This window comes from Aptenodytes patagonicus, chromosome Z (genome assembly GCF_965638725.1).
Source record: "Aptenodytes patagonicus chromosome Z, bAptPat1.pri.cur, whole genome shotgun sequence".
Lineage (NCBI taxonomy): Eukaryota > Metazoa > Chordata > Aves > Sphenisciformes > Spheniscidae > Aptenodytes > Aptenodytes patagonicus.
This window is the reverse complement of record NC_134982.1, coordinates 85178022-85198599: the sequence shown is the minus strand read 5'-3', so window position 1 is coordinate 85198599 and position 20578 is coordinate 85178022. Positions and strand designations below refer to the sequence as shown.

The 20578-nt window shown below is 40.3% G+C and overlaps 1 long non-coding RNA gene across 4 annotated transcripts in view; it reads left to right on the top strand.

Moving 5' to 3' along the window:
* Positions 1–20578, top strand: part of LOC143172371 (uncharacterized) — a 126402-nt gene that overhangs the window by 71078 nt on the left and 34746 nt on the right. The gene's annotated exons all lie outside the window — the stretch shown is intronic.

Genomic DNA, 20578 nt, shown 5'->3' with positions numbered 1-20578 from the left:
TATGTTACATTTACCAAAACTTTGATTTCAGTATATGTATTTCCATATACTGACTCACTCCTGCCCGGGTGGCAAGAAGAAGAAAAAGTGCTTATGGTGCATTTGAATTGTAAAAGACAAGACCTATTTCACAAGGACTCTGCCCCCTGGGATCTCAGTGAATGTATGCCTTATTTAATTTTTCCAGTTTTTAGTATCATTATCACACATCATTATTTTTATTTTATTTCACAAAAATTAAAAAATACCTTTCTATTATGAGGATTAGCATTACCTTTTCGACACATAATGGCCTAGTGTTTTATCATGTTTTTATGATTTAAGACCTATCGAAATGAAATGTCCTTATCTGAGAAATGCTTCTGCAGATTCAGAGACACTGCAGGCAAAAAAGGCTACTTTTAGTAATAATCTTCATGGTATTATTTGGTACTGTGTTTACCAGTCAGAAGACCACTGTTGTATTTTGTGCTATTTTTGTGAAGTTGCTCATTCAGTACCAAAAATATATGATTTTGTTGTTGTTGTTGTTGTTCTTAAACTAAGCAGCAGCCCTTCAGTTATTTTCAAGGAAGGGCAAAAGAGTTAAATGATGTCGCTAAAAGCCAGTGCTGCTGTACAGTAGCGTAAGGCCAATATTAGTGCAGTTTGCAAATATGAGATCGTGTTTTTCTTCACACAAATAAGTGAGCTTTGTAATAACAGAATCTAAATTTGTTATCAGTTACAGAGCAGTTAAATATATTGTTAGAACTATATCTAATGCAATCATGTATACGCGAGAATTATGCAAAGTACAGCTGCACTATTTCATAGGTGATTATTTGTCCGTTGAAGAGTTTCTGGTTATATATACAATTATAAAATCGATAAAAACAGCACCTGAAAGCACTGTTTAGCAGATGCTAACTATTAAAGGTATGTCATGAGGTCATAACATACATTAGTATCATACAGAAATTAAATATCCTGTGTGGTGCCCGTATGTACTGCTATCGTCTATGCATTTCATGTGTTTAGGTATGTGATTGTTGGTGCCAGACCTATAGAGAGAATATTAAGATAACCACTTTTTGAAAAACTCTGTTGCTGGCCAGTCAGCAGTACTGCAGCCTTCAAACTCCAGGGAGAATTAGCCCAAGTTACTGTCTATTTTATGCTTTAAGTAGCTTTTGAGAAGAAATAGATTGCATATGTGAAGTCCTTTGAGGAGATTATTGAAATAGTCTTAAACTAAATATTGTGATAATGTCTCCCTTCTAGCTCTGTTTTATTTGAAGGCAAAAAGATCTGTCCCAAAGTGTTTTAAACAAATCAGAAAATATTTTTTAAAAAAGAAAGTATATATATACACAAACACATATATACATACCTATACGTGCACACAGGCTTACTATATTATACAGTCATATATATGTATATATGCAGTATCCAAGTACATATATCAATATACACACATATATACATACCTATCTCTATATGTACTGACTATATTATATATAAATATGCATATGAATATATGCAGTATCCTCAAAATTTTTGTATCTATAAGTAACATTTTATGTTTTTCATGTATTACTACACTGCTACTATAAAAAATGTGTAATATACAGGAAAATATCAAGCGTAATAAAAACCAACAGGCTCATTCTTACAAAGCTTAAGCAAAAACACCCCCAGCAACATTTTATAAAGTTTGTGTTTTCATTTCTCCTTCTTTACTAGGAAAGATAATAAATAAAGGAGAATAAAAAGGCACTAATAAAATATTACTGTGTTGGTTACAATGAATCATTTAATAAGGTTTTGAATATGCCATTTTTTACTTACTTCTGTAGTACTCCTGTGAATAGTCTTCACCAGCACTACTTATTTAGCCAATGACACATAAGGTGAGTGAAAATTGCAGAATTGGACTCTGAAAGGAATATTAAAAATCCTAACAAAATCACTGGAGCAATCCTGCAAGATACTGAGTACCTTGCAGCAAATCTGACATGAACTCGTGAGCAGGATAAACTTAAGGTGTGTTCTCCGAGTTGAAGATGTACACAGGTTTAAGTGCTTTGCTGAGTGGGAGAGAAAATGAACAGAACTTTCTCGCTGTGGTTTTTGGTGGGTTTTTGAGCAATATTTTGCTGTAAGTGTTGAGAATGGGTTTTCTGAAATGTGCAATGTCTATTGTAACAAATTATTTTCTCCCAAGTACATCCCATGTAAACTTTTTTTTTCCGCTTAGAATAAGAATAAGGAAAATCATTCAACAAAGATATAGGACCTGGGTTTTGTTCTCAGCCCTGCCAGAGACTTCTTTGTGAAGAAGGTCTGCCTTATGAGGCCAAATTCAATCTGATTAGTCAGATTCATGCCCACTGAAATAAATGTAAACGGCAACATTTATTACCTTGCAAGGCCGTCGAAGTGTTTAATTTGTTAACGCTTGTGCATTGCTTTAAAGGTTCTCGTGTAAGTAACAACTAAGACACAGGGTTGTGCTGTGAGATGGGGTGGGATAACCACACACGTGGGCTGGTGAACACCCGGCGATGGTTGGGAGGATGTCCTGGGCGGGCTCTGAACAGGGTAATACTGATATTATCCAGAGGAGGTCTGTTCACCAGTCCAACCTCCCGCACAGGGTAGGTGAAGCACTGGATGAAGGGGGGGAAACAGGCACTGGGCAGGCTTGACTTGCGTCTATCCGCGTCCGATGAGCTCCGCTCAAACCAGTGCAAAGCAGGACAAGGGACAAACTCCAAAAGCATCAGCTATGTATTTTACAGAGTGAAGATTATATTAATTGACGTCCAAAGTAGAGAGGTTTTGCAGTCCCTCGAAGAAATTCAGTGTTTCTGCCTGTGGGCGATATTTTGGAAATACCTGCTTTTTAGTGTATTCCTCAGGCAAAACAATCACTCTTCATGAGTTAAGAATAAAAGTCAACCCTGTCAGGGTTGGTTTAGAGATTTACAGAGAGGGACGTAAAATACTGGAGGCCACAATATCTTTACTTCCCATCCCCCTTCAAATTTGGCACTGATATAGTAATCTAAGTAGCAACGTGGTCTGTCTCTAGTCCTTCTGTTTTCCAGCAGTGACTTCAATTTTGTTGTTAAGCTGTCTTACAAAAAGAGTAGTGCTAAACACTGAGCTGTGCCATAGATGTGTCCATCTCTCGCATGAATGTCCACACCTTTGTATCATTCAGCTTTCTATTAAGTTCTATTAATCTTCTATTAATTTTCACAGATGTAATTTATTATTTCCCATGACTTTGTTTTTTCCTCTTGCTCTCCATTATGTTTTTTTTTGTCAGTCCTGTATACACTTTACCTTCAGAGGTGTTCCCCTCATTCCTTGCCTCTCATTTTCTTCATTTTGTCTCCCCTCCCCTCTTCTTTTCCTCCCGTCGCATTTTCTCCCGCATCCCTACCGTTGAAGTCTCCCTCCATCCTTCTGACTCTCATCTTGTGTGGTTGTCTTCCAGTTTTCCCCGCTCACGCAGCCATGCTCAGCTCTTCTGCCTCCGCAGCCACCGATGTTCTCATCGGGTCCCTGGTATTCGCTCTGCAGCCAGCGCTTGCTCACTTGTGCGCTGCCAGGCTCTACTTCAGCTCCAACAGGACACAATAAGGCACTCAGCTGGGTGGTGCAAATCTCTGGACTTTGAAGTCTAATTGGGAGGCACTTTTCTTTCCGGAGAAGTGCCATAGACGCATGTGGCTGCTCTTTTGGGTACGAGAGGGCCAAAGAAAACTCTCTTTATCAGGAGAGCTTAGGCCACCCTTCCTTTAGGTAGCCTAAGACCGTGCTGTTGAATCACAGGCTGCCTTACAAAAGCACCGTCTTTCGTGCATGATGCACTGCAGCTGCGTGATGGTGGAGAGAAGATACCAGTCCTGCGTGCTACCCGGGGAATTTATCCACCATCAAATTGCCCAGTCCAGCTTTGCCACAAAGCCCATTTAAAAGTGGATTTAAAATCATCACCCATATGTTTATTTTCAAAATATTTATTGCAAACATAATTGTACACACATTGTTTAATATTCTGAGCAATGTATGTACTGCAACCATATTTTTTCCTGCTTTCAACTCTTCAGCCTCTCTTATTTCAGTACTTGTGATTTATAAAAATGCAGTTGTGCAATATCTCTCTGTTAGAAGCATGACATGGTCCAAATCCTGTGCTGACCTGCACCATGTGCAATTATTAAATCCAGCGGGTGACGTTCTGTGAAAGTCCTCTGCAAGGATATAGAAAACTGCCTGCCTTCTTGAGTGCACAAAACGGCCATGAAACAAAGGCCGCTGCACACCCCAGATGCCGGCTTGTGTTCTTCAGTGTTTTTCACATAAAACCACAGAGCAGTGAGAATTAGTTGGGAGGGGCTGTTTTGCTCCTGTCGGTATGGATACAGTGGCCAGAATGCCCCACATACGGAGTGCGCCCGGGCAGTCGCTCCTAACCTAAAGATGTCGGTGCAAACCTTATTTACCCTGCGTGTGGGAAGGGATGAGTCTCATCCTCAGCTGCTTGTGCACGACCCCGTACTTCGCCCCGCTAAGCATTCTTAATCTAAGTGAAATATTTTGCAGCCTTATAAGGTTTTTCTAGGTAACCTGCCATACTAGTGCATGAAAAATGCTTCTTTACTATTTTATGAAGGCTGGTGTATTTTCAGACATGACCACGTACGTTTGAGTTAAATCAAATCTGCTGAGTGTGTCTGTATGTGGGCTAACAAAAATGAATGCTCCAGCTGTAGGCGTTGCAGTGACCTATTAGCCTGAGTTTAATTCCTAAATCTTTCTGTATTTAAAATTTAATTTAGCTACCCGCATGCTCTGCCAATTAATTATTATTTTATTTATCTGTTTATTTCCTCAAGTATCTTCCCAATGAAAGTTTAAGTGACACATTTTACTGAAGGAGTCTATTCTTAGTTTTAAGTGTCATGTGAAAGTCCCTCAAGTGGAAATTATTACTCAGAAAGCTCTCTTCTGTACGGGTAGTGCTCACACATACAAGTTTTGGCAAGGATGGGCCCTCAGACTACCGTGAGAATCCTTCCATGGATAAAGTTAGTGAGGTAAGTAATTTTTTGCAGGACTAAGCCCAGATAAAATAAATGTGAACATGAGAGAAACAGAAGCAGTTTGCAGAGATGTCAGTTCATGACAAATGTCAGTATATTTGGAAAAAGTACTTTACTCTCCGGCATTCATAAAATTTATACCGTAACTGTATATTGTAAATGTCAATATAAATATAAAAAAATCTTTAGATAATATATTTCTAGAGTGAACATAATTCACATAAACCTCAATGATTCAAAATAAAAAGAGATAGCACCAAGTGCTTGGAATTACAAACAGTGAAGCACACAAAGCTTTGTTGACTTCCGTGGGACTACTTACATGATGAAAGTTACCTATATTCTTAAGCGTTTGCTTTATTGTGTTCTAATAATGTCACCTCTCTTTTATGAAAAGCACTAGCACCCTTTAAAAAGAATAAAGATCCTGCTAAGGTATCAGTGCAGGAAAAGCCACTGAGTAGCTCACTGAGTGACTCATTTTATAAGGGAAAACACGTGCATTTCTGTCAGTGGAGTCCTCTTCTTTTGGGGCTCGACTGCTTGCAGAGCCATCCCTAAGCAGCAGGTATTGTGCACTGAGTCACGTCAGAGAGACTTCTTTTTATTTTGCTCACCTCTTGCTCCGGAGAATAGTTATCTGTAGGTGACCTCTTCCAGCAGCAAATTACCCCTCGCCCCCTGCATCCCTGTGCCTGCTGGAGAGCTCGGGGATGTTGTCCATCCCCTGCGCTTAGCTCACGCTGCACCTGCTAAAGAGGTGCAAGACGATTGCACCTGGGAGTTGAGAACTGCTCTTGCCCATACGCAGTAAGCCACAACCAACCTTTATTATTATTTTCCAGACTTTCTGTTAGCAGGTAAAGCCAACTGAAATCTTTCTCGCTAGATGACAAAATAATTTACAGGTTTTGCTTTACTCGCCTCACTTTTGTGCCAACAGTGCACATGCAATTATTATTGGGTAAAAGTATAACACTATGGTATTCTGTTCACAAAGAAACTTATGTAAGAGGGAGAAAAACCTTGAGAGTGCCATAAGGTTCTCCATTTTCTTCTCTAAGGGAACAAACTAGTCCATGCAGAGGGAATGGGATCAGGGAAATGGATCCAGCAGATCCTTCAAACCAGTGGCAGGTAAAAAGTGCTCTGGCTGCAGAGTCCTGCGGATGCACAGTAACACAAGTGGCTTAGAAGTCACGCTGGCGAAGCCTCTCCTCGTGTCGCGATGAAGAGCCCACAGGGCCATTTGGAAAGCAGCACGGAAGCTGAGGATGGAAGCCAATACTGATAAATCGACAATTCCTTGCAGAATTCGCTGGAAAACCTCAAAGAAAGTGTGCTGTGGAGGCTCGTGTGATTTCCCAGCCTGGAGCCTTCCTTGTTTTCATTTTATGGAGGCTGCTCATACGGTTTTTAGGGGAATTCTTCTGGTCATACTTGCTGCCATCCTACTTTTTGGTGTTTATGTAAGGGAGAAAAGCACCAGGCTGACTTGTTACTTCATGCACTTGGAAAAGCAATGGCTCATTATACTTCGTTTTCATTATGACTGAATGTTTGCCCTGATCGCAGTGTGAAGTTTTTGCACAATTTGCTTATTCTGCAATATTTCTGAATTCTTTTCCTTGAAGTATAGACTCCAATTGATCTGTACACAACATCCTTGTTTAACTTAACAAGTTTAAGTTAAGTTTAACTTAACTTTAACTCTTTTTCTTAACAGCCATACTACTGTAGACTTAGCAGTCAAATGGCAAGCCAGCTTGTGTTGCTTATGGTCAGGAAAGATCAGAATTTAAGGTACTTATTTCACCCCATAAATGAAATATTTCTGTCAAATCACAAATATCATATGGTTTATGATAATGTTCTCTTAAAATACTTTTTCAAACACTAGAAGTATTTTAAAAATTAAAATTTTTAGAAAAGCATTAATCCATTTTCCCAGAATGTGTCACTGCTAATGAAGAACAACACTGTTTATTAACTGAGTCGGTCTTGTCCATTTTTAATGCAAAAATTGTAGCCAGGAAAAAAACCCCCACAATTAAACAGAAAATATTTTTTGATTTTGGCTTTGGTGCTTCACTGAAAAAATAAAAAAAATTCCACAGGAAACTAAGGAAAAAATGTACAAATGCTGAAAAAGTTTTTTTTCAAACAAGTCTGAATATTTTAGGTAGTATAGTTCCTCATTATTTTTTTCTCCATGTCCAGAGCCAAAGAGGAGATTGGATTACTCCCCATATCAGTCAGCAAAAATTCCCCCATTAATTCCTACTTTATGGAAGACCTGGTCCCAGCCAGAGGTTGCTCATGACCTGCGATTCATTTTGAGTTGTGTTCATTTATCCCATCTCTCCAAAAACTATTCTCTGTTGCTGTCTGCCGTATGTAAAGGATGAGACCAAAATAAGACAGCATTGCCACGGTAAGCCAAAAACAGACTTTGTTTTAATTTAATCCTAAATTATAAGCTTACAAACATGCTATGTGATGGCTCAGTAGGCTTGGCAGGATGGGCTTGAGAAAGGAGAAATGTCTTTCTTCTATGCCATGAAAATTTCTTCCTGATACCAATTTATCGATAAACTAATATTCAGTGCAAACAGAAGAGCCCTGCTGTTTGTGTATTATCTCCTCCCACCCCAAAAGGTAATTTGCCATGTCATCAGCGTAACTACATGAGATGGGAACGAGGAGCCGGGGGAGGACTCTGCCTTCCTCAGCATGGCGTTTGTCCTGACATCCCTCCTGGAAGGGAGGGGAACGCAGGAGTGGCCAAAGCATATCCTCCGTAGAGGATGCCAGCTTGTTTACCTATAGCAAAGGGATGCCGTTGCTGGTCTATACTGATGTGTTTTGCCACAAAGAGCTCTGCAGGTCTCTGCTGCATACTGTGCGTGTCTGTCTGTGTATGTCTAACAGCATACTATTAATGCGTAATCCACAAGGCTGATCTTCAGGAAAATTCTGTTGTTTTCCATTAGAAAATACTGCATGCCAGATGCTAATTGTTCCTTTCTTGCAGTGTTTTAACCAACCATGTGCTATTTGCATCAATAAAAGAAGTGGTCTCCAAGGCACAACTCGAAAACCAGGAAGAAAAACCTTTGCTTCGCAGTGGAGCATCTTGTGCCTCCTTTGGCCGCAGATGCTGATAGGCAACATTTGATCAGCGGCGACTGGCTTTGTCTTTGCTTTCTGTTTTCTGTTGTGCAAATGCCAGTGAGGGCCTGATTAGGATGCTGAACATATCGTTAGCAACATCGCTAATAAGTGAACGTTCCCCAGCGCTTATTAGCAAGGTCTCGCCGCGTGGTGAAATTGTCATTTCAGCCCGGGGAGCTGGAGCAGGGGAAGTGACAGGCGGTGCCAAAGGTCTGTCCGTCCGTCCGCGCATGTCCGCACTGCAGCTGGAGTCACCGGGACGGTGGAACCGGTTGGGGTTCAAGGTCGCTGCTGACATTCAGCTGTCACAGTTTCATTGTCTGCATGCCTTCCCTCCATTGACACATTCAAGGGTACTTTATAGCCGCCACAAAGAGCCAGTCAATTGATACCATTGCACTCCCTGTGCACACAAACCGGGCGCTTGTTCAGGACTGTTGATACAGTCTCACGTTTATTCATTAGCGGAGCCATTGAAATTGCGGCTCGCCCAACGCCGCTCCTAACAACGCGGGCTTGCTTGTTTAGTCCAAACATTTAGCTATGTCTTTTTAAAGTTTTGCATGGTCTTCTCTAATTGAGGTAACATTATGTGCATTTTAATGCTAGGCCATTTGTGTCCAATGAAAGATTACCTGAAGAACCCTGCCATTTACCACGCTGGTTTAAATACAGGCAGCTGCAAAGAAAAAAATATACACAAAAGATGTAAGTAAGGGAAAAAAGGCAGGTATTTATTTGTTCTGAAATCCAATTGTTCAGAAATAGAGTCTGTGATGAAAAAGGGGAAAACATAAGCTTGGGTCAGGGAAGAGACAGTGATTAGCTCCATTGTTAGGGGCTCTTTGAGCTTCGTTGGTCCTAAAGAAAAACCCACTAATGAATCTATTGAAGGTTGCCAAACTTTGGAAGACAACTTAAGTTGCGGTGCTTATCTGAGACATGGTAGTAAAGTATGCTGATAAAGAAAACAGCAAATGTGCATCTTTATTAGCTGCTTTCCTGCACAAGCCCTACAAAGACTGCTGACGATTGTTTATTCCAAAAATGTGTTTTACTTGTAAACACAGTTCTTTAACTTAAAACTTTGATTTTGGTAAACCAATGTACAGAGGATAAAATATAAGATAAGCGAGGCCTGGTGCTATGTGCTAGAGGAAACTTTAAAACTCCTTTTACTGCTGTTTTCACAATGAGGCCAGAGAAAGGTTTGTTTTCTTTGAACTTGCTTAGGAGACATTTATTTGGTGTTTGTCTTGATGCTTGATCAAGGACTTGAAATGTGTACAGCCAGCCCTCACCACCACAGTAAACTTTGCCATTGCATTAGTTGCATATCAAAAGCTATTGGTTGCTAAATGCTCTACTCAAAAATACAGGTTCTACCATACAAAGCTATTTCCTTATGGTTTTTTTCCTGCCTGCTTTCCTGTGTACTGCTCAAGCTCCTTTGCCACAGCACTCATGCAGCAGAGGCTGCAGCAGAGCAAACTTCCCACCAGCGTGCCTCGTCTGATGGGGAGGGACCACCTCTGGAGGCTGCAAAGCTGCCGAGACAGCCGACAGCGGTGCCAATTAGTGTCAATTGTTGCCATCGTTCACTGATATGGACGCCTGTCCATTGGGAACCAGCCCGAGACCGCCAAACTGATTTGACAGAAACTGATGAATAAGCACCAGCTGAAAACCGTCTCCCGTTACACACCGGCTATCTGAACCGGCCTGATAAGGGCATGCGTTAGGCTGTGCAAGCAGAAGGCCATGCGTCGTTGGCAATGGTGAAGCACTGTATTCGGCCCATGAAAATATATATTTTCATGTAGGTAACAACTGATGTTCAGGTGATGGTGTGAGAGGGCCCTGGAGGGCAATGGTTGTCTCCAGGTGAGGTACCACCGATCTACCCTCCACTGGGAGTCCCACCTACCTCCAGTTGGCTTTACACTTTACCAGCCAGATCTCACCCGCGGCTTTTTAATTTAACCTGTATCTCCAGTGGAAAGCTGCAATCCCAACCTCTCCACCATCACTGGGTCAATTAGCAGGTTTTAAAACCACCAGACGGCACACCTGGTAACCTGCCTTAGCAGGAGGTCAGGAGAGGTTTTCCTGAGGGGAGGCCAGAACGATCTGTCTGTGGCTGACAGGCTTTTTGCCTCCTTCACAGCCATCACAGGACAGACCTGGTAGCTGGAGGCCTAACTCCTTTAAGTGTTATGGCTCAGACAGAGATCCAGCTTTAACCTGTCAAAAAACAGTGCAGTTGAAAGCTAAAACAGCTGTTCCTTAGAGATATGGTATCTGGTAGTAGATGGTTCCTTTGCAGTGCTTATAAATAAAATTGAGGCTATTTAATCCCTCTTAGTCTGTGTAATCCTTTGCTTGTACGTCCAAGGCAGTGAAACAGTTCCCGTATTCAGTCATGATCATGCATCCAAAGGTTCCCAAGTTCGCTACCACGTCCTTACATGTGCATAAGCCTTGACTTCACATCGCGCTACACCAGTGCAACCGAAAATGTTTGACTGAGCCTTTTCTCCACTTCTTCCAGTTTTCTTTAAACCAATGCGTCTTGGTTTGTAGATGAAGCCAGGGATGTCCTGCAGCTTGCAAGAAAGCCAACGTCTGAATTTAGGCACTGACTGAGTTCCCATCCCTCCAGAATGAGTTAGTCAACTTCTGCAACTCAGCCTTGCCAGACATTTGGGTTTAACCCGGGTAGTTTCCAGTTTCATGGGTTGCAGTGTAACCTGGATCCCTAGAAGTCCAGGTATAAATAGCATATCCTTGTGAGGACACTAATACATTGCCAAAGTGATATTTCGTGCTTCATCCACCCCCAAAACCCACTCTGAAACAGGCAACAGAAAAAAAATTCAATTTCATCACAAGGAACACCACTCTGAGTCCCAAGGAGATGGAAACACCAGCTATGTTGTGCATCTGGCTCTGCTTGGAGGAGATGATTTAGGCAGCATCGTGACTCTGGTCCAAGACACTCTGCAGAGAGCAATGGGCTTGGACCCAGATAAATCTGCTCTGATTACTTTTTGTGCTATGTTTGTTGGGAAAATTAAGAAAAGAGAAAGCAGGGCTAAATTACTGTGGAGTAATAGAACAACAACAACAAGAGCAAAGAGCATCAGTGTAGTACGGCGAGGTTATCTGTGTAACAAATTTTCCACCACTTTGTACGCATGTATGTGCAAACACAAATATACTACCAACATCACAGCATTACTTAACTAGTGTGTGTGTGGGTTTTTCTAGCATCAGCATCTGTATTTCTGGATGAATTGCAAGGCCATGCTAGTAAAAACCTAAAGCCTAAAAGTAGGCTTCTGAGTCTGATTTTGGATGTGCTGTAAAACCAGCAATTCCTATTGGCACCAACAGGAGTTGCAGTAATAAATTTTTGGAAAATCAGGTTACTTAGGAGTAAAATTTTCCAAAACCCCTAAACAAGTTTGTAGGAGAAATAAAATCTTTTGTTAACCCAACTGACACATTGAAAAAAACAAGGAAGCTTTCAGGTTCGTGAACACTTCTTAACATCCCAGCCTCATAAGACGTATTAACTCTTCCTGTAAACTTTGCCTCTTGCACTGAGGCCATCATGACCGCAACAAAATTATTATAAAATTGACTTAAAGAATTTAAATATTTTATTTTTATGGGCCTAAGATTAGGCTCCATTTTTTGATTGACATGACCATTTACATTCTTGCTTAGGGCATTCCTGATTTATAGTGATTGTGTATTGGGATTAAGCTGGTTTCAAGGCTGTGTTGCTCTTCTGGTTCTTCCTATTTTCTTTTTTTTTTTGTATTCCATTTTTTCCTGAAAAACCTTGTATTTCAATGGCTTTTTTTCCATTTTGTGGACCTAAATTTGATAAAATTGGTGAGACCTACCTCACTAATGTGAGGTAGTCTGAAGAAGTCTGACAAAGCCATATTGTTTGGATAAAATGTATCAAGCAAGGGTTCTTCTTGCGATTTTAAAGGCTGGTTCATGCATCATTTTCTTTTATAGTTTAACTTGGCTCCTCAGTGACACAACTTATTTGCACTCTTCTACTTCTTAAATAAGGAGGAAACACCATAATGTATCACACATTCTTCACACGAGGCCATTCATTAATAAAGGAAGTGTTTAGCTGCAGCAATATTGCAAAAATAATGTTTGGGCTTTTGGGAATGAATGACAGAAAATTTCTGTATCTAACAGTTAAGATACCTCTGGTGGTCTGACACACAGGTATAAATTATATCAGAAACCAAGTATTCTAATTCCCTCTCCGTTTTTTGACCAAGAAGTCTACATCTGGCCTTAAATGTAGTACTGATTATTTTAATTTTTGTTATAGCCCGCTAATTACACCAAGTCACACTCATATGTTGTTGGAGGAAAGTTAATTAGGAGCAGTAAAAACCAACCTTCTGAAACACAAACTGCAATTAGACCAGATTGTAACATTTTTACAGTTGTAATAGATGCATTTTGTGTTGTTCAAAAATAAACATTTTAATTACATTATCTGGTTCTTTAGATAAACAGAAATAATTTTTAAGACATAAAAGACTTGCTGGTATAATTTCATTTTACCTTTCAACAGCACAGAGTCAAGCCAAGCAGTTTACAAAGAAGGAATTTAGATAATATTTTCTTCTTGCAGATTAAAAAAAAAAAAAAAAAAAAGGAGGGGGTGGATAGGGAGGGAAGAGGCAAAGGGGGTGGGAACTGCTTACTATTCTAATAGTGCAATCTTTCGTGGAAGGATTGCTGAAATACTCTTTGAGCTAATTTTTAATCTAGAATGAGAATTATTTGATGGGTTTACCCAGTAACTAGCAAGATCCATAATCAAGACAACTGATTCTTTTCTACTGGGGAATCTAAGAAGCTGCGTGCATCTGTTAACAGCGTACAGTCAAGTAGGGTGCAACTGACTTTCTTTGTTATAGCAGTGCTAGTAGTGCCTGAAAAGAAAGAAAAGCAAGCTACCGTTGTGTTAATAGCTAAATTCATGTAAAACTAAAGTAATATCTACCCTGTAGGCGTAGTAACTGTGTTGTACTCTTGAATTCGGTGGCCCACAATGTCGTTAGCAATGAACACAACCAGACATGCTGAGCTTGTGCCTGGCATAGGCAAGCGGCTTGAGGTACCTCAACACAGGCTCAAAATGAACTTATTTTTAATATTTGCATAATTTGCCATTTGTAAATGATTTTTAGCTCTTTCTGGTATTCTTATAGCAGACGACCATGTTGGCCTCTTGAACATTTTGGGGTTGTTTATTGTTTGGCTTGTTGCTGATGGTTAGCAGAAGAGACACTTCCAGGTTCTGTTCAAGGAACCTCAGGGCTCTCTTTTAGGCAATTCAGCCTAATGGAATTAAGCCTGACATGTTTCAACTCTATTTCTTTATAAAATAAACATAAAACAATGGTTTAGATTTCTCATAAAGCTCTTGAACTGTGTGAGACTCAAACTTTCCCTGTTTCTTTACACATCTGTAAATAAAGACCATAAAAGAAGAGTACAACAGGATAAATCAACATGAATTTGAAATCCACTGCAGCATATTAAATGGCGCGGTCTCACTGAAAGAAAGGGCGACCCCGCAGCTTCTTGCAGTTTGAAGCTAATTGTTTTCGTCAGGATGGGAACGTCTGGAAGTCCACTGCAGTGTCCCACCAGCAAGGCTTCAGTAACTGAGCCGGCTTGCGGAGAATGAGCCCACTTTGTAGCGACACAGCGGGCTCAGACACCACCTATTCTGCTCTCCAAACTGTCATGCATAACAACTTCATTGTGCTAAATTGAACTTGAAAGCAACCAAAGGCTATGAGAAGGAGAAGCTATGAGAAAAGCGTGCTGTCAGCACTGGCAAAGGCTGACCTGGAAAGTAGGCTCAGAGACAGGAGAATAAAAGACCAGGGCCCATGAACACAGCATATTGTTTCATTTTAAAGTATGATTCCCATACCAGCGAAAGTAGCAAATGTGATGTAAATTTATTTAAATAGATTCCACCGCTTAAAAGTTTGCCAGCCGCTCTTATCCAACTTTCCCAGCTCTCTGATTCGTTACTTACAGTGGGAATATAATGACATATAGTCATCATTGTAACAGCTTCTTTGCAGGGGCACAATGATGATTAATAGCTAGCAGCAAATTTTCACATGGGCTCTGAAGCACTATAGCGTTAAGCAGCCAAACACTCCCAAATCCCCCTTTTCTGTTCCACTGAAAAGTCCTCTCCTTGTACCTTGCAGATATGAACAAAGCCTATCTTAATTCCAATCAGCTTTTCCTCATTCAAAGAAACTTTCTCTTTTTCATAATTGATTCATGTGCATTTTTTTTCAGTCTTTCACTGAGCCTGAGACTTTTTTTTTGCTAGGGGAGGGAGGAAATAATTTAAGTAATAACTTGTTTTGCTTTGTTTTTCTCTCCAAAATACATTTCAAGACATTTCTCAGCTAGTTGAGGCAATGCACTTTAAAAAACCCCCACAAAACTGAAAAAGAAGCCTTAACTTTCTCTGCATTGAAAGATTATTAACCATGAGCACTGAGGGATGAGCTCAGAGAAACAGCTCTAGTAACATAAGTCAGAGACTGGAGAGCAACAACAATAAGCTGCTTCTATTTATTGTATCTATTCTCATTCCCATGAGAAACTTACAGCTGAAACTGCAATGGATTCATTTCTCCATGCAGAATTATTTCAAAGATAAGATAACCTTGAATACAAATATTTTACCAGAAATATTTAGAAATACTTAGAAATATTTTATTTTTATTTTAATGTTTATTCACTGATGTGAATTTATTGGTGTTCCACATATGTCCTTTCCACATTGATAGAGAAAAAATAGTTTTAGAACTGATACAGTCTTCCTTTCATCAGTTTCAGTATGGTACAACTACACTTTGAGGGAATTACACCCGATTTACACCTGAATGAGCATAGGGCAGATGAGCAGGATTCAGTTTTGACTTTTTACTAGGGAAAACACTTTTAAAGAAAAAGAAAAATTTGAAAGCAATATTAGAAAGCTAAAATTTACAAAGAATGCCCATCTTTTTTTCTCCCCCTATGGAGGAAATTGGTTACAATTCTATAGTTCCACATATGCATCACATACACTGTTAACGTTTGACACATTATTGGTGTTCCACTCATGAACTGCTGTACCTCAGGTTTGATCTGTCCAATCCAGGAAAGTATTTCCTTGACGTTTGCATAGAGAACACTATGATCAAGTTATCCATAAATTCAGCGAGTTTATTTTCTAGAAATAGTGAAATTTTTCATCTTAATTTTGCTCCCAACATACTATTTTGAAAAAATATAAAATATCTGTGAACATTTTCAATTGTTTTTCATTTGTGGAAAATTTTCATTTGGTTCATTTTGTTTCGGGGATCAAAGCTTCTAGTGAGACAAACAGCACAGCAGATTGGGTTTATGATTTTCATTAAAAATTTCTCAAGATTACTTAGGAAGTAACATTGCGTATCAAAATCTCTCAAGAGATCAAATTCCTACTCAAATTCTTTCTGTTGCAGCACTTTGCATGCAGTTTTGCTCCTTTTATGTGTTTCAGAGATTTTTACCCTGATGTAACTTAGCAGAATTACGTATGATTTAATACACGTGATCCAAGACTTGAATCAGGATCATAGGATTTTTGTCAAGTGTTATTAATGTTCAGTGAAGTAAAGGTTGTATTAGAAAGTTGAGATTCTTTTGCTGTATCAGTGTGTGAGATTCCTTCCACTTAATTGAAAGGCATACTGCATTGAAGAAAAATCTTGCATTGTTTTCTACAAGCGATTTGACTTTTGACATTTAATTGCAATTGTTTGGCATTTAATCGAAAGAGTTAAAAATAATGCAAATTCACGTATCGGTGACTTGTGTTGAATAATGCTTGCATTGCAGTTGTTTAAGAGGGGCTATCCTTGAAAATATTCCTGGAGAAGTGGAAACCTAAACCTGCGTATGGATGAGGGTGGTCCGTTCACTGGTTTATGGACCCGGGGTTCCTCGGATGGAGTCACAAACCTACCCGGTGTCCCTGTGAGCGGTGTTTTGTATTTAGAACTCTGCATTTGCTGCAAAATGTGTAAAATCTTGTGTAGTCAGTGAACTCCCCATTGACCATGCATCCGAGAAGCCTTATCCGTGTTGTTTATTTCAGCAAATACGTAGAATACATACACACTCCCGATAGCCTCGGACAGCAGTATGTAAATAACTGGCATGAGGGGCTGAAATCTCAGATGACATACCCTTTTCAGGATGTGTCAGCACAAGCACATTCAACATGTCAACACGTTCATGCATCCTAATGTACCTTTTGGAGGACGGCAGAATCCCAGCACAGCCCGGGTTTTACAGCCAGGAGGCTCGCGAAAGCGCATTTGTTCCACTTTTCGGTGCTATTTAGGTACTGGTTTCACAGAGCCAAGCTTTATGTAACTGCAATGATAGATGGGAAAACTCCTTTCACCAGCAGCCTTTAGTGGTTTGTGGGGATAGGTCGTATGACATAATTTGCTGAAAAAATTAGGCAGATCCGACCCAAGGGCATGGCCAAATATTCTTGATCCTTGCAGAAGTCCTGCTCTGAATCTCAGGCTCATATCTCCAGTGTACCTTCCCCTCTATCTTCTGCTACACTGTGAGCTTCTAAGCCACAGACTTCGGCTATCTTCCCTCACTTTGAAGAATGTTCATTCCCCTTCCACCATCAATCCTGAGATATTTTGATATGCACCAAATCTTTCCATGGTTTCCCCAGCACAGCCCTATTCATACCCAAACAACACATACCTGACCGGTGCAGCGGTTGCAGGTTTGCAGGTTAAATCTGGGAAAATATTGAAGTACACATACTTGCTTTTAGTGGAACAAAAAGTCTAATTTTGCCATCTTTACTCATGCTGAGTGGTAACTTAAGACTTCAGTGGAAAAGCTGCTGCTGTAAGTAACCATTCATCAGGAATAGGGGTCAGAATCTACTTCTTCATGGTTTTGGGAGGCAAAAAGTGATAATTTTGTTTCTTTTCCACTCTCATTTGCACTAAATAGATTCCTTCCCTCTTTCTACCTTCAGCCTTATTACATTTTTCTGCTACCTATTCTTCTCCCCCAGAACCTGTTCTCTCACATGAGTCTTCTCTTTCCTCTGTGTTTTTTTTTCCCTGGAATCCAGGAAAAACTCATTCTTGTTCCCTGTGCAGCCACCTGGAGTCCTGCATTGCCTTTTTCCACACCCCTTAAAACTTCTCTTCTGCTGAGTTCCAGGCCATCTGAGGTCCTTATCTCAGTCCCTCTTTTGCTTCGGAGCAGCCTTCCAGTTCACTGCCTCTTTTTGAGTCTGGTGACAGCATATAGACTTGCGTGTCCTCCATTTTCAGCAGCTTTTAGTCACCTTTTTTAAGGTCACAGTATTATGCAGCAGTGCCACACTCTGTGCATTGAAGATCTCAGACCTGATGTGCCTACTAAAGTGGTGTAATTCTCCTGTGAGGGCTCACATTTATAAGGAAGAAGGGTCTCTGTATAGTCCTTCAGCTCCTGCTATCTTAAATTAAATTTTCTCATTCCAGATCTACACAGTTGCACATTTCCAAGTTATTCTGTTTTATTATCCAGTTCCAGATCACTACTTGTTTCCTCTGTGGGCTGTCAACCTTGTGATGAACCTAGATTAAATATCTGGATTAAAATTTTACCAAAGCTGGTGAACAAATACATTTAATTGTCTTGGGAAACAGCACTGTGAATGTATTGGCATTACATTTTGTGCTTGTTTCAGCTGCAACAGTCTCTGTTGAACAAAGAAGCCCAAAAGCTGTGAAGAAAACCTATTTCAGTTCAAAGTCTAGCCAAGTATCCAGAGAACAGATTTTTACTTCTAAATCTCAGCTCTGAAAGTCATGAAAGATAAAAAAGTCTTGCTGAAGGTTACCCTAGAATAAACCTCTATCTGCCATTTTCTGATTTTTATTTTTGCCCTGGTTTCTGCATATTCTTTAGGTCATCAGTAAAAGCAATAAATCGTAAGTATCATCCATATCATAGACACAGATATCCCGTGACATCATGTTTCTTGAATTATTCTTTTGGTCCCTTGCTGACATTTTCTCTTAATTGCTCTGAAAGCAGACAGTGCTTTTTGTCTAGAATTCGACTATTCCTGTTTTCTCTCACTCTCATCTTTAACCTTTTACTTTCTGACTCTCATGGATCACGAGCACTTTGTATGCTTATCCAATAAAGGACCTTCTCAGAAAGGAATCTCCTCCCAAGCATAATACATCTTATTCCTCCAAACTCTTAAAGTAAACAGTCCTCTGCAAAGAGAAGGAGTACTTTCTACCCTTTAGGAAATAAGGAAGCCAACGTGTCGTCCATTATGGGTAGAGTCAGCACATATTACCTCTTGCCTGAACATCATGCAAAACAAAGCTCTGTAAAGAACGGGGGAGGATGATATGAGCAAACACTGAGGGGAACTATTGTGGCAGGAAACCTGTGTGTATTGTGATGGTGAAGGAGAAAAGACTCAGAAAGGACATGGAGAAGCTATGGATTATCACAGCTGATCATAGGAAGGAAGATAAAGCAGATGGCTACTGGAGATACCAAAAAGAATCAGTAGGATTAGCATATGTCCTGGTTTCAGCAGGGATAGAGTTAATTTCCTTTCTAGTAGCTGGTACAGTGTTTTGGATTTAGGGTGAGAACAATGTTGATAACACACCGATGTTTTAGTTGTTGGTAGGTGGTGTTTACACTAGGCAAGGACTTTTCAGCTTCCCATGCTCTACCGACTGAGCAGGCTGGAGGTGCACAAGAAGCTGGGAGGGGGCACAGCCAGGACAGCTGACCCAAACTGGCCAAAGGGACATTCCATGCCATGTGACGTCATGCTCAGTATATAGAGCTGGGGGAAGAAGAAGGAAGGGGGGGATGTTCGGAGTGATGGCGTTTGTCTTCCCAAGTAACCGTTACGTGTGATGGAGCCCTGCTTTCCTGGAGATGGCTGAACACCTGCCTGCCCATGGGAAGGAGTGAATGAATTCCTTGTTTTGCTTTGCTTGTGTGTGCGGCTTTTGCTTTACCTATTAAACTGTCTTTATCTCAACCCACGAGTTTTCTCACTTTTACCCTTCCGATTCTCTTCCCCATCCCACCGGGGGGGAGTGAGTGAGCGGCTGCGTGGTGCTCAGTTGCCGACTGAGGTTAAACCACGACAGCATATAAAGGTGTCCTTCCTTCATCAACTCACAGGAGACAATCCGTTCACATTTTCACATTGAGAAAGGATTTTAAAAAGTTTCAAGAGAGGCACTGGAAAATTGGAGAGGGTCCAATTTGGGGCCAACAAGGTGATCAGAGTGCTGGGGAGCTTGACATATGGAGAAAAGTTGAGGGAATTGGGTTTGTTCGGCCTGTGGATGATAATGCTCAGGTGATCAAAGTAATCTCCGGTCTAAAAGGTTGTTCTAGAGTAGAAGTTGCCCTTGCTTCACAACGATGCATGGTGACAGGACAAGAGGCAGGGGGCAGAAGGTGCTTCAGGGCAAATGCTGTCTGGATATAAGAAAAACTTCACTAAGAGTACTCTTAAATATTGGAACAGTTTGCCTAGGGAAATGGCAGAGTCTGCCTCGCTGGAAATATTCAAGTCTTGGCTCAACAGGGCCCTGGATAACCTAATCCAAGGCCCAGAAGGTTGGACCAGACGATCTCTAGAAGTGCCTTCTAATGTAGACTTCTCTATGATTCTGTGACTCATACTAGAACTGACTTTAGCATAGGATTAAAATCCTAGAAAAAGGCTAATTTTAAAGGCTATGTTAAAAATTAGCATACATTTAAAATATCAAAATAAAACCATGTATTTTCAAATTACATTCATTTAACAAGGGTAAGCTGTTTGGCAGGTCTAAAAAAATTGAGGGTTCCAGGCCAATGTGCTCAGTTCTTCAGCCAGCCATTCTCCACTCTCACCCCAAATCTCTCTGCCTTGTAGGTAGCTCTGTCAACTTACCTGGCTCAGTTGTCCATCTGTCAAGCAAGAATAAGATACTGTGATCTTTTGTTAATGTAAATGAGTGATGAAAATGTTTATTGCAAAAGCAATCAGACAATATTATTATGTAAAAACTGAATTTTAATTGTTTTAATTGTGTTCCACTGTGACTGGTGTCACTACACATTTATTGTATCTTGCCTTTGATTTTAACTGCTTACACCCCCTTTATTTGTATTTC